At 47.2% G+C, this 15,030-nt stretch overlaps 1 protein-coding gene across 5 annotated transcripts in view; it reads right to left on the reverse strand.

The window, feature by feature from the left end:
- LOC118788728 (zinc finger E-box-binding homeobox 2-like) overlaps positions 1-15,030 on the reverse strand; it is a 76,274-nt gene that overhangs the window by 17,822 nt on the left and 43,422 nt on the right. The gene's annotated exons all lie outside the window — the stretch shown is intronic.

Here is a 15,030-nt window from a genome sequence, read left to right on the forward strand (position 1 = left end):
ACCGATGGCCGTTTTTGTGTAACCAATGTAACCGACTGTAAAGCGCGGATTCGCCATCACGGTGATGCAGGGTCCACTGCTATGCAGACACACAAAAATAGCCCCTAATTTTCAGCTGCAGTAAACTGTCTCAGATGCCGACAGGCTGCACCTTTCAGAATATCCAGATCAAAGGCAGCCCTTCAATGTCTCGCGTTCCAATACCATGCCTCACAATTCTGATATTTACTAACAGCACTTGGAACATATGTCACGGGACTAAAAAAAGCTTTGCTCAATATAGTCACTAATTATCGCTGGAACATTAATGAAGTTATGAAGGCACTGTCTGATGTTTCCAGACAATGAGCTCCTAAAGTAAAAATGAGGAGCACTATACCAATCACCAAGCCCTGCTTTCAACCTTTGTACCTGTCTGGCACTTTACTTGTAAAAACAAAGTGCCAAACCATCTAATAGTGACATCTGATAGTCTTTTTTTCATCCACCAGCATGTGGACCCCCGGGCCCCCACCCCACCCCACACCAATACCACACTCCTCAAGTGCTTCCTAAGAGTCGCGGCCGAGGAAATATCGCACAGTCGAGACCGGCATTAAAATAACTCGCAAGTTGCAACCCGTCTGATTCTGCCGCACTTGGTCTCGGGCACATGGCAGCTTTTCTTAAAATAGGCGGCCTGTAAATAAGGTCTGTGAGCTCAATTGAAGGTGGCTGTTTCTGAATTAGTCAGCGCTCGCAGGGCTCTTGAGCCTACACTGGTGGGTACATAAATTGTCCACTTTAGCGAGCCGCAAGAGAGATTAGAGCAATAAACACAGGGCATTAGCTCAGCTACAGAAACACAGCGCTGCACACACACATACCACACTAAAGGGGGGAGGTGAAGTCATGACATCATGGGAACTGGTCTCAAAAATGGGCAGCGGAAGACAGAAAAAAAACACAAACAGCTTAAAGTATCATTTTAATGTTCTGTACCTGGCAAACAGCTTACAAAGTTGTACAGAAATGGTGTATCTGTAGAGGCCGTCACAAACTGAAAGGTTCAGAGGAGATCTCATGCAATCTTACGTTCACAGAGCGCTTTGGGGATTTTTTTTTTTTCCTTGGCGGGTTTACGATGTAAACTTTGAGTCACATCAGAATATTTTTTCTGACAGGAAGGAAAAAAAATAAACTCCCGGCCCTCTTTAGACAAGTTGTCGTGGGGACACTAAGATTATGCCGCGCATATCTGTTCATAATATGGTCTTTGTATAATCCACGGGTCTGCACTTGCCTTTTCCGAACAACTGCATAACAGGTGCAAATTAAAATGAAAACGGCTGCGGAGACAGGGCGAGCCGAATCCGCTGACCTGGGCTGAATACCAATTGACGTGGGAAACAAAACCTATTCAAGAGGTGTGACCACAAGGGTTTAGGCAAGTTCAGGCCGGGTAATGCCCTCGGAGATGAAAAAAAGAGAAAGGGAATGCAAAGAAAGTGAGACGTTCGAACTTGCTGTGTGGTCCACGTATACCTTGGCACAATTGATAATGCGCTTCTATATTATTTCTCTGTCCCTCTCCCCTTTTTGTTCCCTGCCACCCAACCCCCCCTCCCCTGAGAGAGGCAGAGGTTTAACCATTTCTTAGCAACATGCGGGTGACTCCTTTTCTCCCAAACTTTCTAAGGACGGCCCCGGTGGGGGTGGCAACAAAAGGCCAGGAGGCCCGGGAAGCGACCGTCCCACCCCAGAAAACAGATCGGTGAAGGGAAATGGGAATAAAGGCCAGGGTTGGGAGGAGTGAATGAAATTATCTAAGGCTGGACAGGTTTAAAAGGCTTTTTTATCAACACAAAGAGAAAAAACATGGCTTTTGCAGCTTTTTCGGGTTCAGTGGTATACCATTTGGAATAACACAAGGCCATCTGCGAAAGGCTTTGACTTATATATTTGGGGTCTTAAATAGGGGCAGGGGCATAAGAGGCAGAGAGGTTGGATGACTGACAGGAGGCCACTGGTTGTCGTTTCAATATATCAGAACAATCTACTCATGCAATGAAGTAGTGTCTCACTACTGGGTCAGCACTGGAAACATCCGCAACCTCCCCTACGACGTCCCAGCCTCAGGAAAGCCTCCTGTGCAAATCGCAACAAATTCATTCAAACTAAACGGGTCGCTGTCTGGTCCAATCAGCCGTCAGACGCCCAAACCTGACCGAATACAAATGCAAGAAACAACGTCCTTTTCAGCATCTTTGTCGGATTAGCATTGATTTTTTTCTGGTTTATCTAGAGCAGATAAGCTAATAAAGAGAAGCAGAAACAGTTTCCTTCCTTATGGAATCACTCTGCAGCTCTGTTTATAAGAACAGGAACAAACTTCCATTTGAAAGTATATTAAAGTTCACCCTGACCTCCTCCTTAGACTCGCGTGTAAGTGTAAAAAAAAAAGGCTCACAGTAGAATAGGAAGGTATTCAAAGCTTTAAAAATAAAAACAGGTTGACAGCTGAAGACAACATGATGTTTGACTGGTAAACAGCTAATGCTTGGGATATGGAAAAAATGTGAGTATGTGAAATGGGCTGTTTATTGATTGTTTTTTTTTTGTGTTTACGCAGAGTGGGGCAGGGGCTAATGCTCTGCTGGCACCCTCGTCTGTTGCATGTGTGCTTTGTATCGCTGTTGCATTAGCGAGCACCGAGACGGTGCCCTCCCAGACAAAAGCCACGGCTCGCACTGTTTGTCCTTGGGTCGTACGGGTCAGGCAGCACCATTCTCCAGACAAACGTGACTGGAGCATTCTCATTTAAAAGAGACCACAGTCTGTTTATCTTTACAGCCACTCCTACACGTATATATGTAGGAGTATACGTGTACTACATGTATATATGCAGGCGTATATATATGTATATGTGCGTGTGTGTGCGTGTGTGTGTATACATGTATCAACATATCCACACACACGAGTAAGATCCTCTGATTTAAAAGACTTACTGATGATGGAGTGAAGGACGATTCAAATATTGTGTAAAATTATCAAATGACAGCACAGTCTGGTGTTTACACAGCATTATGTCCTTTAAGAACATAAATGTAATTTTTGGTTGTTTTTTTTTTTTCTTTTTTCTTTTCTATTTATGATTAACATTCACAAGATTCACTTGTGTCAGTTTAAGATTAAAAGGCTGGCAATAAGAGAAGAAATATCTGTCGGAATTCTCTAAACCTGTGTACACTCAAACAGCACCAAGCAGTTTTACAGGAATGTGAAATAATGAAAACGTTTTCATAGACATTTATTATTTATATATTAGTATTATATATTGAGAAGTGTAAGCTTGTCAACGACAAATGTTGTTTTAATCAATGCAGACCTTGGGAAAAAAAAGAAAAAAAAAAACGACCGGCCAAGTACAACTTAGTCAACGCAATCACGCAGCGCGAACCAGTGAAAGCCTGCATTGTTTAAGCGATGCCTCTGACAGACAGACACCGAAAAGCAGCAGGCTCCCACTCTACATTGTGCTCCTCCGCCGCAGTAATTCCAACCTGCTCATGTCACCCGGGACGCTTGCGCCCGTTCCGTACCTCTCCGCTAATCAATCTTTTGTCCTCATCCGAGGAGGCGACAGACAAAGGAGGTGGTAATGTTTACTTCTCGGGGGCTCTCTTAAGTTCTCTCCGGCTGACACTTTCCATTTTTCCTCCCTTAGTTTAAGCGTCACATCCAACAAAGGCAATTACTTCTGACATTTTCTCACTGATTCTACCTGTTTGATTTCGCGTCAAAGACGTTCTTTTTCGCTCCACGGAATTCAAGTAAATAAAAGGCGCCTCTTATTTGAATGCTATAGATAATTAGGGTGACATTTATAATTGCCAGTGTCTTGCTTGATATCAGGCTTAAACCTCTCTTAGTTAGACTTTGATGACTTTGGCATTATACTGTCAGTTAGCAGACTAAGGAGGGTAGTTGATAATAACGTATATTGTATTGATTATGATGAGTATGGCACCTACAAAAATGCCTGTTTGCACGTGCGTGGGGGGGGGGTGAGTCATCCTTTTGATGTTCTGTGGACAGAAGCAGAGGAGGCCGATTAAAAGCTCCTCAGCTCCTTTTTTATCATTCACACAAATAAACAAAGGAGCAAACCCCCCAAACATTGTCACTGGGTGCTTTCTTCCGAGGCTAATGAAAAGTATCATAAAATCATTTAGGGCTGAAAGGCAAAGGCAGCTGAATGGCCTCTGAAAGCATCTGTCCTTTCCTGAGAATGGGTGCCGTTAATGTCCTCCGCATTTGCTTTCTTCATCTGTAAATGGATTTAAATACTGGCCCGTTTGTGTCCCCGAGAATATTTCTCGCAAACGATTCTCCCATTCACCCCCGGGGCAAAGGGAGGCCAAACTGTGCCCCCACAGCCTACGTGTAAACACACGCAGACAAATAAACGGATGAAACGAATGACTGAATGAAGGAATGAACGTGCTTCGCTCTGTGGCCCTGGTTTCTCATTACGGCCGCAGTGAAAGGCGGGTTGAGTACAGACGTCCGTATCTTTGGAATGCTTATGAACGGTCACATTCAGCACCTGTTCTGTTCCCGTCACCGCCAGTATCAACAGTAACCCGTGTACCACACGTCTGAGCGAAGTTACTGCTTGGCATTTTCCAAGTCCTGGCTCAAACGCGCACTTCAAAAAACAAACAACAAAATCACTGCAGACACAAAGCACAAACCATAATCTAAAATTAACTCTCTGACTGTGAAAAAAGTCTTCCCGTGTCATCAAAAGCGCTAACGGGGACGTACCTTTTACAGATGCAATGACAACGTGCTGCAATTAAAACCACTCCCATGGTGTCTCTGAAGGCTCCCACACTGAGGGACACTGCACTCCATCCACAACCCGACCAAAAACAAAAAAAGACGGACCAACAGGTAAAACGCCGGGGAACTGCACGCTACTCCTCTCCCCACGCTCCTCCCCCCGCGGAGACTGTGGTAGAGGTGTCCCCGGTGAGCCCTGGCTGGCCGCTGCAGGTTCACTCCAGGTGATGTGGAGTTTCCTGTTCCCTGCGCACCAGATATCGAGAGGAGGAGTCATCCCCACCAGCAGATGAATGGTCTCTCTCTCTCTCTCTCCTGTTTCAGGAACGCGAGCGGGGCGTATCACCTGAATGGCTGGAGTAGGGGTGGGGGGTGGGGGTGTGCGCGTGTTAAGGTGGAAACGAGGTCGCTGCCTTGTGGCTACCCGCCGGAGGAGGGATAACAATGACCTTTTAACTGTCATCATTTCTTTTCACATCCGTTTAGGCTCCTGAATAGACCGTTTCCTGAATGATCTGCTCGAATCAAGCGGGGTTTGGTCTGCTTTCATTGTGAGAGCTGGGGTGAAAAAAAAAAACTGACTTGTTTTATAAAAATTGCAGTATGAGAAATTTTTAAACAAAGGGGAGCATTCTTGTCATATTTCCGTTGTTAAATTTAAATCATCCTACCATACAATGAAGCCAATGAGCATTAGCACTGACTGAATCCAACAAACGGATATATCAGACCAAAATGCACTTCTTTATATAAAGATTTGCCACACATTCCTGTAATTGGATCTCTGCAGAAGTGAAGCAGGCTTGTGCTCTGGGGAGAGTGTAACAGGGCAGCATTGGAGGATCAGGAGTGGGCACAGCAAGCCGTACGCCAAAAGGACAGTGGCACACAGCGAACAAAGGGCCTACAAAGAGAGGGGCTGCTTTGTAGCGGCGATGAATGGTGAAAACTCAGCGATGTGTAAACCAAGCCGGGAGTGTGTGTCTGGGTGTGCGTGTGCGAATGTGTGTGTGTGGGGTGTTCTGAGTGTGAGTGTGAGGGTGAGTGTGTGTGTGTGTGTGTGTGTGTGTGTGTGTGTGGAAAGGGGAGTGGTTATGTTCAATAATTTCTGCCATGAGGCCCCCACAGTAGCCTGACTCTAATTGAATTAAACTCCCATTTAGTTGCGGGAGGTTGGTGCAACAGGCTGGAAAAAGAAAGCTTCAAGGTTTGCTCGACCGCTCCGAGGGTCCACCTCTTTTCGCCCCTGGACGGATCTGCCATCTGTGCTTCCCCGCACACATGTTCCCTGCTCTGTGCAAATGTTCACGGCCCCCACCTAACTGAGAAGCCAAAAAAAAAGGCACACACACACACACGCTCACACACAAAAAGGAAAACAAAAGCTCTCTGGGTAGCCCCCAGGACCTGGGGGGAAAAATAAAAGGGGGTACCATAAAAATAAAAAAACTATCCTTCCAAGATCCTGGCACAGGTGAGGCCCGTCTCCCTGACTCCCCCGCTCACACACCCGTCAAAGCAAAGGAAAGGTTAAAATTAGAAAATTTAATTTATTTGATCATTTCCCCGAATAATTAGAGTTAATATGGGTTAATTAATATGCAAATCTCTCAGCAGATGTTCTGCAGTGAGGGCCTGGTGCGAGAAAACAGCCCTCACTTTCTCCAGCGTGATTTTGGCTGTCAGCTATTGGCTATAATTACTGTAACTAACCAAATACGCACAAAACCTTTTTGGAGCACGAAACGGGTTCAGTTCGCGTCCTGAGCTAACTGGTACTTTTCTCACACAAAGGGAGAACAATTTCCAATTTTCTGTGAGTATAAAAGGCAGTTTTGATGTTCTTTCGATATTCTCTGCAGTGAATGCTCTAAACATGACATCTTAACATGCTTTTGTACACTCTTCAAAACGTAACCCAAGTGACACTGAACAAAATAGAAAAAAAAAAAAAAAAAGAGAAAAGAAAACAAGCAGAGAGCACCTGCAAATCAATTAAGATTTTCTGTTTGGACCCTGGTGACATTTCCTAATCTATTTCACATGGCAAGAAGCCAAGCACAATCTGTAACTTTCCGAACAGGCCAGATGGATAATCTGACATCTCCAAATGAGGGATTGGAGAGCTTTTTAAACGGTGCTTTACAATCAGGAATCAGAGTGCCTATCAAATATTCATGTGACTCTAAGACCTGTTTGGCTGGGACCAACGTCTGTCCCTTTTGTTCCTTCTTTGCCATAGGCTACCTTTAAAAACCTTGCCTTTGCATCAACGGTATTAAGAGAACACAAACAAAATATGTCACTTAGTACTCGTGTTATTTTACCCTACGTTCTGTACCTAGTTGGTACAAAATCAGTATGTTTTACACCTTGAGACTGCACTGACTGCACTTACTGGGATACTGAAGTTATAACTGTTAGCAAAAAATGTGGCCCCCCAAGATCTCTGGATAAAATCTGTCAGCACCAGGAGTGGAAGTGCTGCTCTCTCAATATGCCCAGGACTAAATAAGCAATTTAGCATATGTACACTGTGCCTTAAGCCAGTTATGACTTTGACAAATCATTTTTGTCATCATAGTTCAAACAAATGATAACAAATAATAATACAATTGAAACAGTAAATAAAAAAGTAAAATAGCTGTGTGTTGTGCGTGTAGTTTTTATTTCACTGGCACACGGTGCCATGCTAAGACTGCCCACCCCCCTTCATTCCTGGCTGTCTGCTCCCCAGAGCAGGATCATGTACAGTACATGCTTCTAACATCCTCCTTGCTCCTGATAGGACCCTGCTGTAAGCAGACACTTATCAGTGAGCGCTCTGTCTCTCTCTCTCTCGCTCTCTCTCTCTCTCTCTCTCCCTCTGTCTCTCTCTCTCTTGCTCTCTCTCTCAGCTCGTCTGTCTGCTCCAGCTCCAGCTGCTGAAAGCCACAGCCCCCCCATCGGTCGACTGCTCGCTTACACGCACACACACACACACACACACACACACACGCACGCGCTGCCTCTCAGGTACAGGAATCTGCTGACAGGGTCAGCCCGGGCCCTCGCCGCCGGGTTCGATGCGGGGCGTGGCAGTCACTGCGCCGTGTTATCAGCCGCCTTGTTAAACACGGCCGGTCTCCCCTGCTCGCTCTGTCTCAGCGCAGGGTTTCCGGGACGACGGTGGGGCCCTGCCCCTGTGGAAGAACCCACACCCACCCACCCCCCACCCCCGTCACGCTCCTTTTACTTTCATCTATTTACCTACACTGTCTTCAGTTCCATTCTAGCAGCAGCGCTGGGGACAGCTTTCAGCAAAGGTCTGTCCCTGTCCAAAGGTAGAGGTGACACAGAAGTGCTATCACATGGGTATTATTCAGGGAAAAATACACGACATGAAACAAGTTTGCATGGTGTGACGGTGTGATTTTAGAGGCACGTGTAATTTTCCCTAGACCTCAACGCTTTGCATTCACTGCTTACAAATGTGAAATTATTCCCACGTTCACAAGTTATTCCACCAAAACCCTCTGCCGTTCACCGACGGGAAAAAACAAAACGCACAAATCCAAACGTTCATAATTCTTTTAACGAGAAAGCCAAAATAATACACTGCGTCTTTGTCCTTAAAGAGAGGGCTGGCAATTGTTTCGTGCACCTCTCATGATGCTTTCCTGATAACGCTGTAAGGATGGATGAGCAAGGAAATTTCAGGGGGAAAAAAGTTGGAAAAGAAGTTTTTAAACAAGCTTTCCCCAGTAGAATAAATCGATGTACTTTTTAATGCAATGCGCTGAAGATGTTCAGTGGAGAAATCAGCAATGTTTTGTAGCTGAAGGGCCATATGCCCCATTTTAATAAAAAGGAATCCATAAAAATAAATTACTTGCACTAAGTGTATGCAAATTCAAATGTAAGCAATCAGTGCAAAATTAATTTTGCCACAACTGATTAAAAGCATTAATAAATCTATATACAGTATTGGTTCAATCTGATACAGTAAATTTATTACACTTCCTGTAAGATTAATTAGAATGCTACAATAACATATTGTGGTGCCTGAATAGATTACTGTACGTTTTTGTTAATTACAGCTAAGTAGAGCCCAAGTTGTAATTACGCTCTGAAACAAAGTCATTTTATGGTGATGTCTTATACTTCTAGAAATAAGATGAATGCATACAAAAAGACTTACAGTTTCAGAAAAAATCTGTTTTAGAAGATTTATTTTCTGTCTCATCTAAATCTTGGATAAAAACTAAGCCTTGGTCTTTCCGAGAAAGATTTCTCAAAAATAAGCGTCGAGCTTGCTCCCACAAATTCTATTTCACTTTTCAGTCTCGACAAAACTATCAGGCAAATCCTGAGATAAGCTGCCTAAAAATAACAGTCCGGCGGTGAGGGCTGCTTTCTCTTCTTCTAAAACCCGCTGTGGCCTGGAGTAGTGTTTTGAAACGAGGGCCATTGAGAGCCTACCTGAAACCTAACTGCCTCTCTCTCAACGTCACTCGGTCATGCCAAGTACCTTTTAAAGAGGAATGAAAGTATTCACACACGCGCTATGTGTGGCGGTGACGGATTCTACAGAGCAAATTAAATAAACAAATGGCAGTAAAAGATCATGAGAAAACATTAGGTATGCAGGAGGAAGTGGCTGCCTTACTCCTTCAAACTGTCGCTTAAACACTTTTCTGGCATCCTAAATAACAGTGATGTCTAATTTACAACCGTTTTGGCATAAAATACTGGAGCTTTTCATGCACAAAGCAAATAAAAATAAATAATTAAAAAAGTGGCTTGGGCCTGAAATTTATCTGTGGAGCGAACTGTGGGGCTGGCTGTCAAAGCCGGCATCTTGGAAGACCTCCAAGCCAAAGAGAGGAGTTTAGCTTCATTACAAAGAATGGGGGGGAGCTTTCCTTAATGTGTTTTTAAAAGCACAGCGAAGGTAAAATCGGTGTGGAGAACGCATTCTCTGAATAGCATCTGTGCGCTGAGGCTGTTGGAGGAGCACTCACTGTCATAAAACTCTGCCAGTTACCAGCTGGGGGTCGAGGCTGGGGGGAGGGGTGGGCTAGGGGCTTTAATAGGGTCCGAGGGAGGGCGGCAGCTCCGAGCTCTCAGATGGGATAAAGATCAGAGAGGAGGGAGCTGTCCAGGTGAGGGTCCCTCCTCCCTCCCTCCCCTCCCTCCCTAACCCCCCGGCCTGGCCAAATCTGATCAGACCCATTCAGATGCTAATGAGAGTGTAAGTCACATCTGTTCCCCCCTCTGCGCCTGGACGTTTGTCACCTGAATAGCATCCCCACCAGGTATCAAACGAGCCGCAGGAAACAGGCCTCTCTTTTCATTGCCGCTCGCTCTCCCCGGCCCCTCCAATCAGAGAACGAGCGCCCCCCTCGCCCTGCGGGGACCCCCCCTACCCCCGCCTGCTGTCGCGCCTGCGCCCCCCGACACTGTTACCACGTCCCGATTAGTCACGGCCAAACGGGGGCCTTCCCCGAAAACCAGGCCTCAGCGAGCCCTGCCCGGCCGGATTCTGATGCGTAAGCCCCCCGCCGCTTTCAGACGGCCGGGGAAGTCGGACGCGTTAAATAAAGGGCCAGCCGTGCTGTTCCTGAGAGCAGCTCCAGTAAGAATGACAGACAGGGAAGAACAAAAGAGCTGCTGGGTTGTACCGCTCTTGCCGAGGCCACCGTACTTGAAGAGAGCCACGACGCACTTGTGAGTCGATCACGGGTTACGCTCGCCATGTCCGTGTGTGTGTGTGTGTGTGTGTGTGCGTGTGTGTGTTGTGCTTGTGATATTTTTATGTCTCACCTATCATTTCCCCTGCTGAGAGCAGAGACAATGGACGCTCCTGTGGACAAAAGGACACGGCCCGTGGACAATGGGGACCTACGGAGAGCCTAAAGTCACCTTTTTATTACACCTAATGTATAACTGAAGCTGTTCAGCAAAACTCCCCCCCTGCTGTGTTCAAAAAAAGACCTCTGCATAACAAAGCCCTCAAACAGTGCTGCATCCATCGCGTCTGTCCGAGACGTCCGCGGGGACGATTAATGTACACGTCCCAACTGCTCAGCTTTCATCCTGACCCGCTGAAACTTTCCTTTCTCACACCGACCCGGCGCGTCGCCTCCTGCTACCCCGAGCGCAGTGATAAATGAGGGAATGTATCCATATAAATGTGAAATCGCTCGTGAAATCATCACAAGATGAGTCCGTGTCGTATGGCGGCATACACATGGGATGCCTTCCCTGTCAATCACACAGATGAATGTGTGCACACGGTATAAAGCTCTGATGTTTTGAGTGTGTGTGTGTGTGTGTGTGTGTGTGTATGAGTATATGTGTGCGTCTGTGTGCGAGTGTGTGTGTGTGAGTACATGTGTGTGAGTGTTTGTGTGTGTGTGTGTGTGTGTGTGAGTGTGTGTGTGTGTGTGTGTGTGTGTGTGTGTGCATGTGTGTGTGTGTGTGTAGGCATAAGTATGCATGTCTCCTACATAATTGAGCGATTTCCAAGGCGCGGGGAGCGGAGGGACAGGAGCGTGGTGCCTGCCGGAGCATTAAAGCAGTTTTGATCCGAGTCTCCTTTTCCCTCCACCCTTGGGTGCTGCCTCCCCGCGGTCCCGTCGATCCGATCGCCTTTTGATCCGCGGGCTGAAAGGAGCGCGGCGCGCGAGAGTGCTGTAGGTATCCGGGGTACGGGGGGGAAGGTGCTAATTAGCACGGCAGGGTAACCGACGTGTGGATTACACCCAGAGCAAATGCTCCGGCTTGTTTGTTCTTCTCACTTCCCTTTGCCTGCCCTTCTTACCCCCCTTTCTCCAGCCCCCACCTCCAGCACCTCGGCGCTGAGTGAATTATTTACCAGCCATGCTAAGGGGGATGCTAAAACCAACTGGTGCAGCCCTAAAAAAAGGGCTGCGGGGGCGTGTGCCGGCTTCTGCAGGTGGCAATACCTTGCCCCCTCAGTGACCCCGTGCCCTCCTTTGAGAGGTCCGACTTACCAAAATGGCGCATGAGGGAAAAAAAGGCTTCATAAAGGACAGAGGAAGAATGGGCGATTTAAAAAAGAAAAAAACAGAAACAAGGAACAATCTCTAAATGAAAGACTATGTCATTACGGCTCCAGTGGGCCTCCATTGTAATGCCTCTGTAATGCTATTTCCTTAATCTTTTGTCTTTGGGAAAACTATTATTAGCTAAGCACCCGCAGCTGTGAACCCGTTCAATGGGTCTGAATTTGTTCATTATCAACAGAGCATCCGCAGACGTGTTCTGCGAGGGCCCGTTGCCGCCAATAAACTAATAACGAGAGGATCTTTAATTGGGGAAGGAGACGGAAGGAAAGGCGAAAAGGTGACTGGGGCTGTCACTTCCCTTGAGTCTTCCCCAACGGCGAGGGGGAGGCCATTAGCGGGACAGACGCGAAGGCAAAAAGGTGAGCGTCTGGGACGCAGGGCCCCTGTAATCTGTCTCCCTTCAGTTTACAGCTCAAACGCGTTACTGTGATTACGGGCCCCGCGTTAACTCCCCAACTCCTCTCGGAGGAATCTGCGGGGCCCCCCCGTCTCTGCCCGTCGGCTATCACCGTTTCCGTACGGCAGGCGATTAAGGGTCCGGGACTCGGGCGAAACCTGAAGAGCATTGTTTCTGGCAACTTCCTCGGAGCTCCTTGGAAGCGTCGTCTTTCGTTTTTTAAGAGATCCCTAGTGGCTGTGCAGGAATCAAATCCTCATCTCGACCGGAAGTCATATTTAAACTGCTGGCCAGGTTGGGGGGGTTCTCTCAAGCTAAGTGATTTGTGCAATGTAAACTGCAGGAAATGTACTAAGAGAATAGACTTCCAGTCACTCCATTAACCCCCTATGTCCTGAGGAAAGGGTTTTTTTTCCACAAGACTTTAAAGAGATGTGTGTGGTTGATTTGTTTGAACCTAGACACTATTCAATTTGAAGTCCAACAAGAAATGTGCACTAGCAGACGCTAGTACGCAAGCAAGTGATTGACTAGAATTGGTGTAATATCATTATTCTCAATATAACAAAATAGCACCAAAAACATTCAAACCCTTACGGGAAGGATTAGTGTACCACACTAAATTTGTGCATGGATTTGTTTGTTTGGGAGATTTTTACTGCTCATACCAGAAAAGGAAAGGCAAACAATCACAGCAGCTCATTTCTTAATAACCCCTGATCTGCCCCTCTTGAGAGAACCGGAGTCTGTGTCATCACACAAAGATAAAAAAAGTCTGTCTAGATTTCAGTCAAATGAAACAAGCGGGTAGTTTCCCGTCGCCGTGCTGACAGTGTTCCCGGTGTCCATCCCCCACTCTGGCCTTTGGTCTTTCCTCTGCGGCCTGTTCCTGTCGCCATCTCGGTATGTAATCTCAGAGCGGCAGGCGGCGGGGGAAGGTTAACACACGGCAAGCAGGCCGAAGGAAGAGGGCAGCGCCCTGTGGGCAGGAGGGGCAGTTTCCAGGAAGCCAGGGCCCAAGCAAACTTTTGGCAGAACCCTTTCATCCCCCTATCTCACCCCCGCCCACCCCCCCATCCCCCAGCCCGTTTCCTTGAAACCTTACAATTCCGTTTTTTTAAGACCATGCTCGCGGTAAGGAGAGCATCTTAGATAGGAAAGCATTCCCTCCGTATGTGTTCAAGCTCCCATGGCCTTTCGTCTTTGCGCGATGCGCCCTCCCTCCACTGTTATGAGGTTGATAGCAGGTAATTAATACCGATGAATGGTTCCACGCCGTACCCTCAGTAATTGTGGCCTGGATCCACTCCACCCCTGCGGTCAGAAATGCTGACACAGGCTAAGGAAGCAGTCAAAGGAAGAGGAAACGCACCTAAAGGTTCCCTTTTTTTTGCATAGCTGTGTGCAGCCCCTGAGAATCATGGGAGCTCACAAGGGCCCCCACAGAAAGATCCCCTTGGGAGACAATCTAACATTGCTGCAGACCTCAAACGTTACTCAGCAGTGACATTTTACAAGAAAAAACAAATAACCACACTCTGGCTGTGATGGCCATTGCCAGGTTACCACAGTTTTGCAGTGCACAAACAGAAATGAGTGGTTCTTTTTGTCTTTCTGTTATAAAAGAACTCACACACATTCACCCTTTCCAGGGTGGCACTTTCCGTGGAAATATTCGTGGAGTTATGTGTATTCTGCTTCTCCCCACCCCCCCTCCACTCTTGATAAGGCTGATGTTGCACTGAGCGCCGAGGAGAGATGCTGGTTTGTCACCTATCTCGTGATCTGAACAGGATGTCTGATTCATTTTCAGCGGTGCCCTGTCAGAACAACAAAGATGTAGCACTTTTCATCTATTTCTTCCCCCTGCCCACCGCCATTGTTAACGAAAATGTAGGGGCAGACGGAGTCCGAATGCCGCAGCTCCTGCGAAGAACGTGAGCATGCCACTTGTACCAGTGGTCCCTTGGAAAGGGGGGGGGGGGGGTGCTGACCGCACTCGTCCTTTACCTCTCACCCTCAGCAACCCACCGACTTGTTTTCTTAAGTTTTAACAGCCCGTACACAGAATTCTGTCTTTTGGGTGGCTTTCACAATAAAATCCAACAGATGCCAAGAAAAATGTCCTTGGTTCCCTGTAAAAATAAGACGGCCATTTCCTAGAGGAGTCACCTACAGGATTAGGCTGTCCCTCAGCCTCTCGGCTTTAGGTAACAATATACCAAAGCTACAAAAAAAAACATATTAGACCTAGAAACGAGCGCCCTGTCTGGGTGGTCTTGCCCCGTTATGTTCAGAGTTCAACCGCCGCGGCCTCTCAGGAGCAGGCCAGCATGTATGAAAAATAATAAAGCTTTCAGTAGATGCAGGAGGGGGGGAGGCTGAGCCTTTTAGCGAGGCGCTTACTGTGCTCATTTTACTATCGTCTGTGTGTGTGTGTGTGTGTTTTTTAAAGTTCTTATCGCTTTGGCTGCTCAAAAGGTGTGACAGGATGAAAAGCAGGTGGTTCCTCTTTTGAGCGCGCTCGCATGGTGATGTGGCGACAGCCACCCAGCCAGCCGCGCTGCTGAGGGGAGCTAATCAGCCCTTTACACCTTGGACTGTATCAGAGAGCTGTAGTAAAGTGGCAACCGCATCCCCCCTCGGCCCCCGCGCTCGATCGCCCGCCCGGCTCGCTCAATCCCTCCGTCAGCTCCGCGAATCGGTGCCCCACTGAAGTCCGACGTGCGAGAG

Source organism: Megalops cyprinoides, chromosome 14 (genome assembly GCF_013368585.1).
Source record: "Megalops cyprinoides isolate fMegCyp1 chromosome 14, fMegCyp1.pri, whole genome shotgun sequence".
Lineage (NCBI taxonomy): Eukaryota > Metazoa > Chordata > Actinopteri > Elopiformes > Megalopidae > Megalops > Megalops cyprinoides.